Source organism: Oncorhynchus mykiss, chromosome 13 (assembly GCF_057628025.1).
Source record: "Oncorhynchus mykiss isolate SJ-2025 chromosome 13, ASM5762802v1, whole genome shotgun sequence".
Taxonomy (NCBI): domain Eukaryota; kingdom Metazoa; phylum Chordata; class Actinopteri; order Salmoniformes; family Salmonidae; genus Oncorhynchus; species Oncorhynchus mykiss.
Window position 1 is genome coordinate 32,332,501 of NC_143034.1, and position 14,277 is coordinate 32,346,777.

At 43.3% G+C, this 14,277-nt stretch overlaps 1 pseudogene; it reads left to right on the plus strand.

Annotated features, from left to right (window-relative positions):
- Positions 1-7,855, plus strand: part of LOC110485113 (uncharacterized) — an 8,182-nt pseudogene extending 327 nt beyond the window's left edge.
- Positions 7,856-14,277: the final 6,422 nt, after the last annotated feature.

A 14,277-nucleotide genomic window follows, 5' to 3' on the forward strand; every position in this document is an offset into this window, starting at 1 on the left:
TAAACGTGTGCTCCTCCACCTAGAGGATTTCACCCAGTCAGACGCATGCAGCGGGAAGCTGGACCAGATCCACCTGGTCGAGCCACTGGGGGTCGCAGGGGGTCACAAGATCCTGAAGAAGTGTTGGCGTGAGGCCAAGTACAGGTCCCTCTCCAACATCCTCCATGTGGTTCAGCTGATCAGAGGCAAACCCAGTCCGCCCCACAGGGGTTTCTATGGGTGTTACGAGGCGTTCGTACCGCCAGTCACGTACAATGCTTATGATGATACCACGAAGAAGACAGGAAGCTGATGACTGAACCAAAAGCGACAGAACTGGAACCCTTTCCCTCTCTGAGAAGTTTCACCAAGTTTCTCCCCATGAAGGGGGCCATTTTACTGCTCAGACCAACCCGGCGATGGTGTTTGACTATTTCGACCAACTCACTTCCTCCTCTGCGTCCAATGAGCTTCCGTCATGGGAAGCAGAGGAGCCAATGGTCAGAGAGGGGCCCTTCAAGTTTGATCCTTTTCAGAGAGAGGAAGAAGATTAGAACAGAGGAATCTCAGAGGGGACTGAATTAGAGGAAGACTGGGAAGTGGGTAACTTGAGTGGAGATGTGGTGGACAATGAATCCCATCTGCCTTTGACTCCCACTCCCCCCATGGTGTTCACTCGTCAGGGTACATCATGGTCAGGGAGGGGTGCCACACAGACCCACACAGCACACCCTGGAAGTGACCCCTCACACCAGCCCCCTAACCTTGAATCCCAAACCCTCGCCACGCACTTCATCTGCTATGCGAAGGAACGTGGATGCCCAAACTACAAATGCCATCCCTCCTACCGAGTCTAACATTGTGCCACACACAACAGATGTGGATGACCACGGTGAGGAGTCTGGCAATAAGGAATTGCTAAAAAAATGACCATGGGTGAGTCTACAGCATCCAGTGCCACTCATACACCCACTGAGACCCAGGATCCCTTTGACCATCTCCCAGACATGGTTGAACCGTTCTTCGACAGCAGACAATATAGTAGGTAGTTAGCAATTTCATTTGCATCCTTTGTCTGTTTTATGAAAACTGTCTTGCATGTTGACTTTGCAGAGAAAGTCAGAAATCACACCGAAGTACCACACTTACCAGAAGGTAAGTTATTTTATTATTAAAAATATATATATTTAAATATATTTAAATATAGAAAAGATATTTTAAAAAAATATTTAAATATAGTTCAAAGGCTATAACAAAAGGTGCAAGTCACTCACCTTTGTACAATAGTTATAGAGCTGTGAATGAGTATTAAAGGAGATGCCTACTTTCTGTATTTCTCAGACCACCTATTTGAGGTGGCTGTTGAAGTCAACTTCCTCGTGGCACCAGAGGAGAATTGGGACCATCTTGTGAGATCACTGTTGATCTCAGTGAAGTCTCTGGTGAGTTATCTCATGAACAATAGAGCCCCACAGTGGAGGTGTCATAATACCCATAAAACCTAGCAGTCTAAACAAGGAAATGGTTCCAATTTGATTTTAGAAACACTTAAAATAAGGGCTGCGTTTCGTGTTCTTACCCTGGTGTGACGTGTTGTTTTTTGGGGGGATAATACATGCGTATACAGTGCCTTCGGAAAGTATTCAGACCCCTTGACTTTATCCACATTTTGATAAATTACAGCCTTATTCTAAAATGTAATGTTTTTATCTCATCAATCTACAGGCGATACCGCATAATGACTTTCCAAATCATGTCCAATCAATTGAATGTACCACAGGTGGACTCCAATCAAGTTGTAGAAATACCTCAAGGATGATCAATGGAAACCTGATGCATCTGAGCTTAATTTCGAGTCTCATAGCAAAAGAGTCTGAATATTATATAAATAAGGCATTTCTGTTGAATTAAAAAACTAGAAAAAATGTCTAAACCTGTTTTCATTTTGTCATTCTGGGGTATTGTGTGTAGACTGCTGAGGATTTTTATTTATTCAATTTTAGAGTTTGGCTGTACTATAACAAAATGTGGAAAAAGTCAGGGGATCTGGGTATTTTCCGACGGTATGTTGATAAAAGTCACCTTTGTCCTAGAGATATACACGGTTATCAAAACGTCACGCCAGGGTAAGTCTAATGTCCACTATGGGGAGAATGAATGGTGGGATAACGAATGGAAACCTTCCCCTGTTTGACAACTAGGCTTTATGGGATTTAGACTGGTATTCTAATAACTTTCTTCATAAATTGATGTTGTCTTAGTGCCATTAAAGTGTTCATACTCCTTGGTTTATTCCACATTTTGTTGTTACAGCCTAAATTGAAAATGGATTTAAATTGAACATTTTCCTCACCCATCTACACCCAATACCCCATAATGACAAAGTGAAGACATGTTTTTAGAAATGTTTGCTAATTTATTGAAAATGAAATACAAAAATCTCATTGACATAAGTATTCCCACACCTGACCCAATACTTTGTAGAAGCACCTTCGGCAGCAATTACAGCAATGAGTCTTTCTGGGTAAGTCGAAGAGCTTTCCACACCTGGACTGTGCAACATTTGCCAATTAAAAAAAAATATATTTTCAAAATTCTTCATGCTGTCAAATTGGTTGTTGATCAATACTAGATTATCATTTTCAGGTCTTGCCATAGATTTTAAATCAACTGTAACTCGGCCTCTCAGGAACATTCCCTGTCTTTTTAGTAAACAATTCCAGTGTAGATTTGGCCTTGTGTTTTAGGTTATTGTCCTGCTGAAAGGTGAATTCCTCTCCCAGTGTCTGGAAAAGACTGAACTGGGTTCTCCTCTTGGATTTAGCTTCTTTTTATCCTGGAAAAACTCCCCTTAACGATAACAAGTGTTCTTTTAACATTATGCAGCCACCACTATGCTTGAAAATCTGGAGAGTGGTACTTGGTACTGTGTTGTTGAATTTACCCCAAACACAACAGTGTATACAGGACAAAAAGTGTTTCTTCAAAATTGCAGTATTACTTTAGTGCCTTGTTGCAAATAGGATGTATGTTTTGGAATCTTTTTTATTCTGTACAGGCTTCCTTTTCACTCTGTCAGTTAGTATTGCAGAGTAACGATACTGAACAAAAACATAAATGCAACATGTAAGGTGTTGGTCCCATGTTTCACAAGCTGAAATAAAAGATCCCAGAAATGTTCCATACAAAAATCTTTAATCTCAAATGTTGTGCACAAATTTGTTTACATCCCTGTTAGTGAGCATTTCTCCTTTGCCAAGATAATCCAGCCAACTGACATCTGTGGCGTCTCAAGAAACCGATTAAAAAGCATGCTCGTTACATAGGTGCACCTTGTGCTGGGGGGACAATAAAAGGACACTAATATGTGCAGTTGTCATACAGCACAATGTCACAGGTCTCATGTTTTGAGCCAGAGTGCAATTGGTATGCTGACTGCAGGAATGTCCACCAGACCTATTGCCAGGGAATTTAATGTTAATTTCTCTACCATAAGCTTCCTCCAAGTTGTTTTAGAGAATTTGGCAGTACGCCCAACAGGCCTCACAACTGCAGACCATGTCTAACCACGCCAGCTCAGCACCTCCACATCCAGCTTCTTCACCTGCGGGATTGTCTGAGACCAGCCATCTGGACAGCGGATGAAACTGTGGGTTTGTACACCAAAGTTTCTGACCGTTTGTGCAGTTATTTATCTCAGGGAAGCTCAGTTGCGTGCTCGTTTCCTCACCAGGGTCTTGACCTGACTGACGTTTGGTGTCATAACCGGATTCAGTAGGTAAATGCTAACCTTCAATGGCCACTGACACGCTGAAGAAGTGTGCTCTTCACAGATTAATCTTAGTTTCAACTGTACTGGGCAGATGTCCGACAGCGCATATGGCGTTGTGTGGGTGAGCGGTTTGCTGATGTCAATGTGAAGTGCCCCAGAGTGCCCCATTGTGGGGTTATGGTATTGTCAGGCTTAAGCTACGGACAACAAACACAATTGCTTTTTATCAATGGCAATTTGAATGCACCGAGATACCGTGATGAGATTTTGATGCCCATTGTCGTGCCATTCATCCGCCGCCATCGCCTCATGTTTCAGCATGATAATGCACTGCCCCATGTTACAAGTATCTGTACACAATTCCTGGAAGCTGAAAATGCCCCAGGTCTTCCATGACCTGCATACTCACCAGACATGTCACCCTTTGAGCATGTTTGGGATGCTCTGGATCGACGTATAATGGCGTGTTCCAGTTCCCCTAGCGACTTCGCACAGCCATTTGAAGAGGAGTGGGACACATTCTACAGGCCACAATCAACAGCCTGATCAACTCTATGTGAAGGAGATGGTGCGCTGCATGAGGCAAATGGTGGTCACACCAGATACTGACTGGTTTTCTGATCCACTCCCATACCTTTTCTTTTTAAGATATCTGTGACCAACAGATGCATATCTGTGTTCCCGGGTCATGTTAAATCCATATAGTAGGGCCTAATACATTTATTTAAATTGACTGATTTCCATATGAACTGTAACACAGTAAAATCTTTGAACTTGTTGCATGTTGCGTTTTTATATTTTTGGTCGATGTACAGTGATTCCTCCTCAGTATCCTCCTTTCACAGCCATTAAACTGTTTTAAAGTCACCATTGGTCTCATGGTGAAATCGCTGAGGGGTTTCCTTCCCCTCCGGCAATTGAGTTAGGAAGGACGCCTGTGTCTTATTAGTGACTGGGTGTATTGCTACACCATCCAAAGTGTAATTAGTAACTTCACCATGCTCAAAGCGCAGTGGCAGATTTAGGTTTCGGCGACATGGAAAGCTGCCCGTGTTGGCACCCAAAAAAAAAAAAATCAACAAAAAAAACAATCGGAATGGTGACATTTGCGCAATCTGTTTTCTATCTCTCATTTGCACGTCACGTCAATGATATGTCACCGTGTGGGACTGTGTCAATTAACCTTGTCAGAGTGGGCGCCCTGATTCTAGTTTGTGAGCTAGGCAGGTTACTGCCTGGGAAGGTCTCCCACTCAGATGTACGAGATGGGTGGGGGTAGGTTGACCTCAGGTCTTCCCACTGGAAGCCCGAGGGAGCGGGGGAATCTATCAAATAGAGGTGCACTAACTTAGTGCAATAGTGTGATCATCAGGTTCTCTTCTTTATAAGTGTTATTCTATCTGTGTGATAGGATTTGTGCAACTTTAGTTTTGTGTTAACAATAGGGTAATAGTGTAATTATTCGATTTTCTTTATTTGTATTTATATACTTGTATTTATATATTTTGTTTTTGTCTTTATCTACTTTTGATATTTGAGTCTTATTTTGTATATATTTTAATATAGTTTTAAATGTTATGATTATTTGTGATGTTCCAAATGTCAGAACAAAAATTTGTTGCAGAATGTTTTTTTTTGGGGGGGGGGGTGTTGCCCAGGGTGCCATACTAGCTAGAACCACCCCTGCAAAGGGATGTATGATTTTTTATATATATATATATATTTTTTACCCATCTACAAGTACGTGCCCTTTGTGAAAAACAAACACATTCCACTTATGGGTTTGTTTGTGTGTGTGTGTAGGCAGGCAGGCCAGTGATGACAATCTCTGTTAAACTAAGTCTGTAACAAATCAATGTGTAAAAAGACTGTATATGGCTTTTGATCATTATTTACCATGATTGGACTGGTGCATTAAAAAGGTTGGTTTGCTACATTTTGTAACCAAGAGCTCCAAATGACTGTCTTGACTGCAAACAAGTGCTTGTTGTATTTTTACTGCATAAAAAGGGGTTGTTGGTACTGTTTGAAAATAGTTGATGGATGAAATGTATTTTTGTTGTTGTTGTATCAACAGGTTGAGTGCAGGAGTACTTTACATCCTCTGGCTGTACATTGGGGGTGGGCCAGAAGGGGTGAAGGTTCACAGGACCCTGCACCCGGCCCTGCAGGAGCTGTTAGAGGGTGGTTAGCCCCCGGGGCAGCTCAACACAGGGTGTCATCGTCTCTGTATCCACCGCTGGTAGGTCTCAGTTTCCTCCCCCAAAAATATACATCTGTAGCTTGTTCTTTTGCACTGTACTCTGCTCTTTACTCATGGCACTAAAGGTTACTGCAGAGGTTTAAAAGATATTGTGTTGTATAGATATAGTATAGCCTGCGATTAAGTGTCCTGAATTTCATTGTATTTGTTTGACTTTTAAATAATTGATTTGAAGGGATTTAGTTTCATATTGAATCACTCCATTACTCAACCTTACTTTTGCACCCTGTGTGTGTCTGTCTCAGATGTGAATGAGTGTGTGACCCAGCTGGTGCTGTGTGACGTCAACGCAGAGTGTGTGAACCGCTTTGGTTCCTATGCATGCCCATGCCACTCCGGGTTCGAGGACATGTCTAGGCTGGGCTCAGGAGGAACCATTTGCGTGGACACCAAGGCCGCTGGTGTGGACCGCCACAATAAGTCTACGATTACGGTAGATCAGCATAGTCCTGAGCAGCAGCACTGTAACACTGGTACCTCGTAGAATTATTGTTCTCTGAAGTTTAAGGAAAACATTAGTATGACATTGGTTAGTTCAAAATCAGTGGCACTGAAGTTGAAAAGTTAGACCACCACCCTAACATTCCCTAACATTTTAGGTAACCCTAACAGAATGTTAAACATAAAGTTGCATGGTTATGAAGGTGACTTTGCACTAAGTCAATAATCCTTGCCTAACCTTTGACCTTAGGCTGTACTTCGGAACAGTCCAGCGGGATGATCAAAGGCATCTACGTGGTGTGCTTCCTGTTCAGCTTCCTCATCCTGCTGCTCCTCTTTACTGTGGGCGTGCTGTACCATCGCCACCACTGGGGGGCCTTCCTGGTCCACTGTCGGCGCAGCAGCCTCGGGAGCATCCACCCTCCTGACTGCAAAAACCGTTCCATCCGCACCAACTCGGAGTTGCCCCCACCCATATGGCGCCCTAAGGATGGCTGGGCTCGCCCTAAGGACTGCTGCCCCTCGGTGGACCTGCCCTTGCTGCGCTTCAGCCCCCTGCTGCCTCTTGATGGGTACATGGAGCCAGGGGAGGGTGTCAAGCTTTGAGGAGAAGATTGCTTTGTAGTTGTCCTGAATGTGCAATGAAAACATTGACTCTATTCTGGGCAGGTTGACTTCACTGTTTCATGAGTTCATTCTTTGCCTTTCCTCTCATGATGAAATAACTTATTACTGTAGTATGACATTATCTTTGTGTGTAGTTTGGATGTGCTATATGATGTATTCTTTTGATCATTGTTTCTAGTATATTTCAGTAATTGTCATTTTCCATGATTGGGAAGATTGTCTATGCTCTCCACACAAGGGGATTCATTGCATCTTTCCTCCCAAAACAGCTTCACATCGATTAAATAAATGTTAACTTGGCTCTAAATTCCTTTTAATCTTTTTTATATTGAAATGCGAAAGTACAATTTCTGTGACAAAGTAGGCTACTTTGTTTCACATGCAGCAGTTGGACTACAGGTATACTGCTGTTTAGCATTAAGGCTCAAAATAAACTTAATTTCTTTACTGGTGAGGGGACCAGGCTACAGAAAGCAGACCATAATAAATAAATAACCCATGTCGTAGCGCACCTGTGCAATATTACGCCATGTCGTGCTTTTCCCAGAAGGTGGCAGCGGCGTGATAGGAAGTGTCTGGGGGAGAGAAAAAACTCAGTTTGCGACTGGGTTAAATACAAAGTTTGTTTTCCTCTGTGGTTCTTAGACATGTTTTCAAAAACAAGGGTATTCTGAAAACGTAAAACGAATACAGGAGCAAAGGCAAGCAAGCCCCCACCGCCGGAGAATAGACGAGGAAACCGTAAAAAGGAGCCATTGTGCCTCTGAAAGATGCTGAAATTCTACACGCCCGCCCACCTAATCTCAGAAATGTTAATCCCCAGTCTCTGTAGGGGGGGAAAAAATGTAGTGGTAGATTGTATTTTTGTCGTTTTGAAATGGCACGGTGTCGAACTGTACCCTTTAATTTGTTACACTGCCAAAATGCTATGCAAGGAAATTGCATAATGATAAAGGTCGCTGACTGAATTTCATTAGGCTGTAGATTTACCTGCTCTGTTCAGAGGCCTAACCAGGTAAACGAGCCAAATTATTCATATTTCAGAAATGACATAGCATACTGCCTGTAGGGGTATTTCAAATTGTGTAGCTAGGCCTACTAAAATTCCTTGCATGATTCACCAATGTCCAGAGTAAAAAATAAAAGAGGCTTACCTTTCACTCAAAAGTGCTTTGATTCTAATTGGAGTGTAAAAGCAATGCCACATGCCTGGCTGAGAAGTTTGACATCCTCCTTTACTCATGATATCACTGCCCTAATAAAGACAAACCAATTACTACAATATGGCTGATAAGAGAAAAGTGCTCTTTTGAAGGAAACAAATCGCTAATGCATTTGAATGGTAGAGAAGCTAACTCAAGTTACGGGTGGGCAGACAGGTCCCTATCTGAATTGTTGCTATTGGATGAGGAGCAGTTTGTATCTTATGCAGGCGGGAAGTACGTTTAACAGGCTAATCTTTGGCCGGCCAGGCGGGGTGGGGAGACGGGGTGGTCCACCAAGTCCAAACCACATTAATAGGCTTACACCACCTAATCCAAGGCAGTGTGCTGTCACATGGGTAGTCTGCTGACCTGACTTCATTTTATTGCAGGGCACTTTGCTCTTCAGCCCCTTTTGTGCTCAAACCCGCTCAAACCCTGTGCTCTTTTCAGGAGTAAATGTCCCTTTATAAAATTCCCGGTCCTTCTCCTTCATGTCCGTGTTCAAGGGCTGGACATGAAATGAGACTGTCACTGTGATGTGTAGACTAGACTTACCGCCGCAGTAGTCCTCCAGCCCCGAGGCAGTACAATTTGAACAAACTGCCTCGAGCCGTTCCATCAGAATCTCGGTCTCTTTCTTTAGGGGCTATGACACATCGACAGTTATGCACAGCCTAACAGCTAGCCTAAATGTAAACTAGTAGGCTATACATGATAACATTTTGGTTGGAATGGGTTTCAAGCTTGATAATGGATATGGGGGCCTCATCTGAGCCTTTGATCCAACATATTGTGTGTGTGTGTGTGTACTTCCTGTGTGTGTTTTAGTGTTGTCTGTGGTGGTCTGGTAGGTGGGGGACAGACAGATCACTCCTCCAGATGTGCTCTCAGCATCTGCTCTTCCACTGCTGCCTCCCTCCCTCGCCCCACGCTGGTCCTCCCCCTGTGAATCAGATGCCAGGGCCCCTGAACCTGGGCCTTCTTTGTTGCTGCTCTGAATGCATCTCATGTCCGCTAGGTAGAATTGGCAAGGACAGCGGGCTCTGGGCAGCGATCCACAGGGCAGTAGGAAGAGGTGACGCCTCCGGCCGCTCACAGTGGGCCCTCTGGCGGAGCCGGGGGTCGAAGAGGTCACCCCTCCCTGTGGTTGGCCTGGCCTGGTCCCCCCCTGCCGTCCACCGAGTCACGCTGAGCTCACCTGTCTGCCAGGCAGCGTCATCTGGCCATAATCCCCCCCCCCCATCCTCTCCATCCCCCCACCTTCCTCTGCTCAGATGCATTGTAACAGTGGGTGTGAGACTGTTCTGTTAAGAATAGGGGAGTGGCCATCTCGTCTCTATGCGGTGGTTGTACTCAGGTATGTATTTTCTGTTGCTTGGCTTTAAGTGGTTCTGGCTGCTCTGAGGTGTTCCACGAAATGGTATTAAGAGGTCTCAGACATAACTTGCATTCACCCATGAGCTTGACCCTCAGGGGGCACCAACAGAAGGGTTTGTATGATATGACTGTGATGATATCTGCAGTGGTATGTTTTACGGACCTAGACTACGGTATATAGTAGGGGTGCTTCTACACCTGCATTGCTTGCTGTTTGGGGTTTTAGGCTGGGTTTCTGTACAGCACTTTGAGATATCAGCTGATGTAAGAAGAGCTTTATAAATACATTTGATTTGGGTGTACGCTTAATGGAAATAACTGTGTATTGTAGCACTGGTTACGATTTGGGCCAACGTTGCGGTGCTATGTTTCTGTCCGATGCTCACTGGTATCTGTATGGCTGAATGTCAGGGCCATTACTCTTAACGGTAGCCATGGGAGACCCCAACTGGGAGCCATGTGATTACCTACACTACCATTCTAAAGTTTGGAGTCACTTAGAAATGTCCTTGTTTTTTAAAGAAAAGCAAATTTTTTGTCCATTAAAATAACATCAAATTGTTAAGAAATACAGTGTAGACATTGTTAACGTTGTAAATGACTATTGTAGCTGGAAACGGCTGATTTTTTTTTTTGAATATCTACATAGGCGTACAGAGGCCCATTATCAGCAACCATCTCTCCTGTGTTCCAATGGCACGTTGTGTTAGCTATTCCAAGTTTATAATTTTAAAGGGCTAATTGATCAATAGAAAACCATTGTTAGCACAGCTGAAAACTGTTGTTCTGATTAAAGAAGCACTAAAACGGGTCTTCTTTAGACTAGTTGAGTATCTGGAGCATCAGCATTTGTGGGTTCGATTACAATCTCAAAATGGTCAGAAACAAATAACTTTCTTCTGAAACTCGTCAGTCTATTCTTGTTCTGAGAAATGAAGGCTATTCCATGTGAGAAATTGCCAAGAAACTGAAGATCTCATACAACGCTGTGTACTACTCCCTTCAGAACAGCACAAACTGTCTCTAACCAGAATAGAAAGAGGAGTGGGAGGCCCCGGTGCACAACTGAGCAAGAGGACAAGTACTTTAGAGTGTCTAGTTTGAGACGCCTCACAACGGACGCCTCACAAGTCCTCAACTGGCAGCTTCATTAAATAGTACCCGCAAAAAAACAGTCTCAACGTCAACAGTGAAGAGGCGACTCCGGGATGCTTGCCTTCTAGGCAGAGTTCCTCTGTCCAGGGTCTGTGTTCTTTTGCCCATCTTAATCTTTTATTTTTATTGACCAGTCTGAGATATGGATTTTTCTTTGCAACTCTGCCTAGAAGGCCAGCGTCCCGGAGTCGCCTCTTCACAGTTGACGTTGAGATTGGTGCTACCTGCCCGAATGCATACTGTCAATTGTAAAGTTTGGTGGAGGAGTTGATGACATTATTCAATGACATTATAGACAACTCTGTGCTTCCAACTTTGTGGCAACAGTTTGGGGAAGGCCCTTTCCTGTTTCAGCATGACAATGCCCCTGTGCACAAAGCGAGGTCCATAAAGAAATGGTTTGTCAAGATCGGTGTGAAAGAACTTGACCGGCCTGCACAGAGACCTGACCTCAACCCCATCGGAAAAAAAATGATACTGTTGTGCTCATTAGGTTTTGACGGAGATCAAGTGGACCCCAGTTTCATTCAAAGAGTTTTAGCAATCAAGAAAAAACGTAATAGTATTTTTGGTGTGTGGTAGTGCAGTGGTTTGTCATTGGCATTCCACATTCAGATGTTTTATTACCAAATAGGCCTACTACTGTACAGATTCAATGGGAATAAGATTCTGGTCAACAGATGCAGCAATGTAATGCAGGGATCTGTAAGGCTAATGACACTCTGGTGCAAGTCTAATCCAGAATATGAATCATTAACTGCCAGACAGAGCATACCGTTGTCATTATTTCATATTTCATATTTTAAAGCACATTTATGTGTGAAGTGGGATTTATGTATCTTTATAATTAGACTAAACTTTCCATTTCAAGTTGAAGACTTGGTATTATACCTCCTAGCTAGTGATATTCCATTCAAGGTGTGGTCTTAGTGATTTGGAGGCTCCAGGCAGGGGCCAGTCTGAATGTGCCATGAACACAACCAGTCATGATGTTTTCATCTGATTGTCAAACAAATCACTTCAAAAGGAGGTTACCTTCGCTCATTCATCCAAAATAGTTCCAGCATCCGAACAGTTCACCTGCCAACTTTCCTTCAATTCGCAAGTGGCTGAAAATATCTCGCTGGACAAAGCATCTGAGCGAGTGAAACAGCGCCACTGTCATACTATATGTTGTCCATATACTGTATCTGATGCATATATCTGATACTGTCTGGCCAAAAAGAGTTTGACATGCCACTCTTTTTGGCCAGACAGCGTCGGATACATGGGATACACATACACGTCCTCTCGAGGACGATGGCAGTATTATCTGCAGCACCTGTGTTTTTTACTAAAGAAAAGTGTTAACTTTAAAACATTTCTGTTGAAATGAAATCTTCTTTTCCTTTTCTCTGCTCCGCTCTGACCAGCACCTTATTGCTGCAGTTTAATAGCAATGAAAGTCACGTTTGCCATCGTATCGCGTGAAACAGTGAATGGGAACTCTGTCGCGGTGGAATAGTCCATTATTATTATTATTATTATTAATGACACATATTTCTACTATTATGAGAAAAACTTGGATTATATTAATATTGTTATGAAATGTATGTATATTATTTATGGAAATAAATGTATTGATCTATTATTAATTATTATCCAACTGTATGGATTAATTTACTTTTTTGGGGGCCTTTTTTGTCGACAATGGGGTCTCATTAACCTGGTTACAGTGGCCAGGAAACCCCCCCCCTCCCGACCCCATTTCCTTGATTCCACTGGTTAGCCTACTTGTATACGTTCAGGGAAAGCTTTGTTTAACTGTTGAGTCATACAGTACTCCTCTGTGAAGGATTTGTTTTACTGTTGAGCCAGATACGGTACTCCTCTGTGAAGGATTTGTTTTACTGTTGAGCCAGATACGGTACTCCTCTGTGAAGGATTTGTTTTACTGTTGAGCCAGATATGGTACTCCTCTGTGAAGGATTTGTTTTACTGTTGAGCCAGATACAGTACTCCTCTGTGAAGGATTTGTTCTACTGTTGAGCCAGATACGGTACTCCTCTGTGAAGGATTTGTTTTACTGTTGAGCCAGATACGGTACTCCTCTGTGAAGGATTTGTTTTACTGTTGAGCCAGATACGGTACTCCTCTGTGAAGGATTTGTTTTACTGTTGAGCCAGATACGGTACTCCTCTGTAAAGGATTTGTTTTACTGTTGAGCCAGATACGGTACTCCTCTGTAAAGGATTTGTTTTACTGTTGAGCCAGATACAGTACTCCTCTGTGAAGGATTTGTTTTACTGTTGAGCCAGATACGGTACTCCTCTGTGAAGGATTTGTTTTACTGTTGAGCCAGATACAGTACTCCTCTGTGAAGGATTTGTTTTACTGTTGAGCCAGATACAGTACTCTTCTGTGAAAGATTTGTTTTACTGTTGAGCCAGATACGGTACTCCTCTGTGAAGGATTTGTTTTACTGTTGAGCCAGATACGGTACTCCTCTGTGAAGGATTTGTTTTACTGTTGAGCCAGATACAGTACTCCTCTGTGAAGGATTTGTTTTACTGTTGAGTCAGATACAGTACTCCTCTGTGAAGGATTTGTTTTACTGTTGAGCCAGATACGGTACTCCTCTGTGAAGGATTTGTTTTACTGTTGAGCCAGATAAAGTACTCCTCTGTGAAGGATTTGTTTTACTGTTGAGCCAGATACGGTACTCCTCTGTGAAGGATTTGTTTTACTGTTGAGCCAGATAAAGTACTCCTCTGTGAAGGATTTGTTTTACTGTTGAGCCAGATACAGTACTCCGCTGTGAAGGCTTTGTTTTACTGTTGAGCCAGATAAAGTACTCCTCTGTGATGTTGTCTTTTTCAGTCTGGGTGACTCCCTCACAGTGAGTCGGTTAGATGCCATGTACGGACGGGGTTAGATGGAACACTACGTGCCTCTCACCGTTCTCTGTCGGGGTCTGACGCCTGCCTTTGTTCTCTGGGCCACAGTGACAGTGGACTTCTGCAGCTCTCTGTTTGTGGTGGAGCCAGTGGTCTGCTCCGTTAGGTGCACAAGGGAGCCACAAAGATGGAGTGACTTTACCTGTCCGGTGTGTCAAGAGACTAGTTAATGAACCTCTGCTTACACTGCAGCTGCAAGCCTCGGCTTGGGTGGTCAACATGTCTGCCCTCTAATGCCCACATTGCTGTTTCATCATGGATTATCATTTAACATAAATATACCATAGTAGGGCAATGTTCAGCCATCTTGTCAAAGCAGAACCTGCCCCCCAGCAACAGTTATTTGGGGATTTTGCAGTTGTATTCATTTTGAGCACAGGTATCGATCCCACCATTGCTACTGATCCATAGCCTGTCTAATTTACGACATAGGCCTATTGATGCTATAAGACATCTCTCGTTCCGTCTCTCTCTGACCTCAGTGAATATACTGCTGAATAGAGGGTCTTACTCCCCTCTGTT